We start from the raw sequence: 5000 nt of genomic DNA on the forward strand, positions 1-5000 counted from the left end.
ACAGAAGTGAGAAAGAACGGAAACTCTAGCGCGTCACCACACCGCATCAACCGAGAGAGGAGGCTGGGTTGCTTTGATTTGCTCGGATGCCCGTGCCGTGCAGTGCCGGGGGTTAGATGCTCACTGGTTGAGTAGAACTTCAAAACTGACAAACTACCAACCAACCAACCAACCAACGAACGATGAGCAATGAGCTTGCCGATCTTCTTCTTCTCACACACTCGGGATGACCCTCTGCTGCTGCCGCCGCACCCCGCTGCCGCTCCGAATTGCTATGCTTCAGTGGCACAAACTCAAAGCAACCGATGGATGATGGCAACGGCAACGACAACGACCACGACGACGACGACGACGACAACGATGGCGACGACGACTGCGATTGAATTGAGCTCGTTTTGTATGGTAGAGATGTATACCTTACACACACCCCGGGGGCCCACACCGTACCACCGCCGCGGCGCGCATACATACCTTAACGTGGTAGCATCGTCGTAGGTTCTTAACCACTTACTTTACTTACCAAACGGACGAGGGTCCCTCTCTTTTCTTTCTCTCTTTCTTTCGCTCGCTCGCTCGTGCTCTCTTCCTTTTGCCTTGTCCCTCTCTCTCCTGGTGTCCCTCTGCGTCTATCTCTGATGGTTTCTCATCCCTCCGCTTCAACACGCACTTCGGTTTGCTGCGATATGGCTGTTGGTTGGTTGCGTTTGGGTAGGTTATGTTGGTTGACCGGTTGGTCGGTCGGTCGGTCGGTTGGGTGGTTGGTTGTATTATTGTCGTGACCATTCTCGATTGTTAGAGCAGAGAGGTACATACAGCAGCAGCAGCAGCAGCAGATCGAGAAACGGTTTTGCGAGCATGAAATACCTCTCGGCAGATGAAATGGAATCAACCTCACCATCACCAGCACCATCATCATCATTCTCATCCTCATCATCAGACCTTAATTGGTTGAATCATGTGGAAAACATCAGTGACAGCGCGGCGGCGGGATGAAGGAATGGAAGAGCGCCCTCCCCTCGACTTAGAACGAAGCTGAACGTTGCTGCCTGGCAAGGAGAGACAACGGACGAAGGTGAAAAACCAGCCAGAGACCCGGACCGATCAACCAACCAACCGGCCGGCCGGCTTGAGAGTCGTCGACTGGCTGGCTCCGCGCATATGGTAAACGGTTGAAGAAAACGAGTCTACCGAGTAGTCAGTCGTCGCGAGGTTGCCCGTTTTGAGTGGTTCAGATGCTCAAAAATAACTCTCGAGATGGTACACGTACATGTACGTATACGTACGTGAGGAGAGGATACATGCCACCAGCAGCAGGAGGAGTAAGCAAGCAAGAAATCGTTGGTTCGAAGCCGATGCGGCTTCTACCCCGCATCCCAACCCCCATCTACTCGAACACACAACACCAAAGCAGCGGCAACAGCATAACAAACGCACATAAGGAGAGGAGAAGATGTGCCGAGAACCAGTACTAACTTTGGAACCCTTTTTACCGGTCACGCACGTTACGTGCTACCAAACCGGGCAACTGTCGATTCCGGCCGGCCTGGGGTGGGGTGAGAGGTAATACGCTTGTGTATGCGTTTGACTATAGACTGTTTGGAGAATTGAAAAGATGGTAAAAATGGAAAACCAGCAGAGCAAACCTGGTTTGTCCCGCGCAAACCAGGGCAGGTAAAGCGAAAGGATAACCCGGTGGCTGCTGCTAATGCTACACGGAAACGTGTGTGTGTGTGTTGTTACCCTTCGACTCTTAAGCTTCTTGAGCCTCAACGCTGAGTTATGAGAGGAACAAAGAAAATGTAAACGCTGCGAACGTTGGCAGAGGAGGGTCGCCTGGGCGAGAAGGAACATGCCAGACAACGATAAAGGGTGGAAAAGAGAAAGAAAGAGAGAGAGAGACGGAGACAGCATGAGGGTATGAAATAAGAAACGGAAGACAAATGGGAAGGAAGAGGCGATCGAAATGAAAAGCATTCGATATGTATAAGCATCATCATCATCATCATCCCGCAACCAACCTTCCAAACATGCTACATGCGCTATGCTGGAGATACCCTGAGCCCCGAGAATCCGAGCAGGCGAACAGAGCGAGAAAGGGAGGCGCATTATTTGGAAAAGGAAAACGGCAAAGCGACAACGACGATGGCGGCAAGGCAAGGAACCATAGCGACGGACGCAAAATACTCTCTACTCCTCATCTCACAGAGCATCGCCAGCAGCAGCAGCAGCAGCAGCAGCAGCATGTAATACAATGCGGAGATGAATGGAAGGAAAAAGTAGAGAAGAAAATGTGTGCGTTTTTTTTTGCGACGGAATGATCATCATAGTCAACCTAGGAAGGGAATTGGCAAAAAGGGCAACTAAGGGTGGACGACTCGGAGCAGGATTGATATCGGGTAGGGCATTACGGTAGGGAAGGGAGCATGCACGCACTGATGCTGAAAGAAGGATATCACACGCTGTGTGTCACCGGTTCCAACAGGCCCGCGGGAGCTATGGCCAGAGGCTACCTCAAGCCGATTATTTGCTGATTTCATTTGATGATTATTTGCTCTGGTGTTCACCGAAGAGAGAATGGATTGATGATGATGGGCCCTGGAAGCGCGACCTAGTAGGCCGATTAGCGACACAACATAAAACTGCGAGATTTCCCAAAGTCCGAGCGTAAAGCATAACTTGGTTAAATATAAAACCATGCTAATGCTTGAACAAATCACTTTCCGCTCTATTTAAAACATCCAACTTCATTCCATAAATGATGAGCAATCATTTTGAAATCGAAAAAGCATGGAATTCGTTCTTCCCCTTGCTCAGAACAGAGTTCTTTCTGGTGTATCCGTTCGTTTGAATCTACTTGACAATCGTTCTCCACCGAAGAGAGCTCTTCTTTCCGAGAGCACATTCGAACAGGGGAGCATAATAGAATTAGCAAGAAGCGGCGTCAGGAGCAATTTCGAAGGGAGCAAACCGACAACGAAGACAATCCAACGGCCAAGGGCAGATCAGGCGAATGGCGAACTACATACAACGCCAACTACATAGACACCCGGACTTGAAGAAGCTCCGTACTTCTACAGTCCACCGACGGACTAGCTAGCCAGCTAAACTCAACCGATGAGAACAAGCTCCTCTCAGGCAATGAACTTACCGATAGGAGGGTTGCCGGAGCTACAATAACAGAGCAAAGAAACAATCACTGGCCACCGCCTGTATTGGTCGCTCCAGACGCTCCATAATCTGGTGAGAAGCATCAGACTTCGTGCCTGCTTGATTCTCCTGAAGCTGTCGTCGCCATAACTGGTTCTGATTGCAGATTGATTGTGCACGAGGTAGAACGTGCCTCGTGAGCCGAGGTTAGTCTCTTGTCTCCTCTAGTCGCGCTCTCCGCCGCTCGCCCTCTCTCCCTCTTTCTCTTGATCGGACATAATTTGAAGAATCTCGGGTGTATGGTTTCCAGTTGTAGGGATTGCTGGAGGACGGCCACGGGATCACGTATCGTTGCGTCGAATAAAGGCAAAGTTCTACTTGTGCCGATGGCTGTTTGGTTTGGCCATTACCGTACGATGTTTGAAAGCATAAATCCCGGCATTTGCAGCAGCATCATTCATTCATTTTACAATTAAATGATGAGTCAAAGGAATTGCAATTATATTAAACGCCTGAAAAGACCACCGGGCCAGTAGGCAATAATTATCTTTATTATCAAAACATCATAAACTTGTAGTTGAGCATCCTTCTTTGGCATGATGTTTTGCCGCCGCTCGATAATCCTGATTCGAAGGGCCGCTCTCTCGTGAGGATGGTGTGCGTCCATGATACCACGCAGCATCCATCCGCGAACATCGTTCGGTTGTACCATGCGCAATAGCGAGCTGAACTTTCCTTTCGCCATGCCAATCGACATAACCGATTCATTCTTTTGACAAAATGGACTTGTACTAGGTAGCATTTTCACAAGCGTCATGTTTGGTCCCATTCCGGGGTGCATTCGATCAGCAATGGCCTTTGCCTATCTAACGCCTTAATTTTGTGTGAAAATCTGCCGAATTGATGAAGTGTCTTAGTAGCCAACGCCATATTGGCGTGGCGGCAGCAGCAAACACCGTGAATCGAATGTGTGCAATTTTGTTGAGTGAAATAGAACCTTTTTGGGCGAAATGGCAACGTTCCAAGGATATGAAAAGAGCAGAATCAGCGCTAGTGATATGGTGACAGAGAAAAATAGTGCGTGAGATGGGCAACCAGGGCAGCAATCGTTGTACGGGTATGCAGTGCTGGACCGTCAGATGTACTGCAGCAACGGAAACGGGAACCCCTGAATCGATAATGAGAAAATGAAAACCTGTACTCCACCAACTCAAGCAGAGTCAACCTGCTGGTTGCTAGTGGCCTTCTAACAGCACGACATCAACTGGAACCAGGGGCGAGGCTGCAGACAGACCGCCTGCAAAGATGAAGGTCGTGGATGTAGATCAAAAGATGTTCCGGTCAGATGTTAATTAGAAAACGGAAAAACTATTGGCACAGCAGGTTGTGCCATCACCATAAAATCAAACGGCAATAGCACAGCAGCATTGCAATGTGAACCTTGATCCCGTGAACGTACACCGAAAAATCACTGAAAAGTCTTCCAAAACGTAGTATTAAGTCAGTAGCGGTGCCGAACGGCTTCGGATAAGGTTTATCGAGTACAGTAATCCAACTGTCTTCCTGAATACCTAGCTTCATAAGAATTAGATACAAATTTACACACATTCATCGTTGAAATGCAACGTCTTCCATAAGAGATAAGGTACAAAAGAAGAGAGGAGAAAACGGGCTTCCAACAAAAATTGAAGAACTATCAATCAACAATGAACAAAAAGCTGTCGCCTGCGGCAAAGTTTCGTCGGCGCCTGGCGGCAATGCATAAGAAAACCCATACTACGCCCGGTGGCCGAAACCGCAAACAGCCCAAAGAGCAGTTTTTCGAGCATGATATCCGCTTCAACGCAGACAAT

The 5000-nt window shown here is 48.9% G+C and overlaps 2 protein-coding genes across 5 annotated transcripts in view; one reads left to right on the forward strand and one right to left on the reverse strand.

The window, feature by feature from the left end:
- Window positions 1–749, reverse strand: part of LOC126577440 (uncharacterized) — a 3182-nt gene extending 2433 nt beyond the window's left edge. The window contains exon 1 of one of the 3 annotated variants that reach the window (XM_050239065.1): window positions 521–749. The gene's annotated coding sequence lies outside the window, so the exon portion shown is untranslated. Of the gene's footprint in view, window positions 241–520 lie in introns of those variants that run through there. The other 2 variants (XM_050239063.1, XM_050239064.1) reach the window with 2 other exon arrangements.
- LOC126577436 (serine/arginine repetitive matrix protein 2) overlaps window positions 1–5000 on the forward strand; it is an 18397-nt gene that overhangs the window by 3739 nt on the left and 9658 nt on the right. The window lies entirely within an intron of this gene.

Source organism: Anopheles aquasalis, chromosome 3 (assembly GCF_943734665.1).
Source record: "Anopheles aquasalis chromosome 3, idAnoAquaMG_Q_19, whole genome shotgun sequence".
NCBI lineage: Eukaryota > Metazoa > Arthropoda > Insecta > Diptera > Culicidae > Anopheles > Anopheles aquasalis.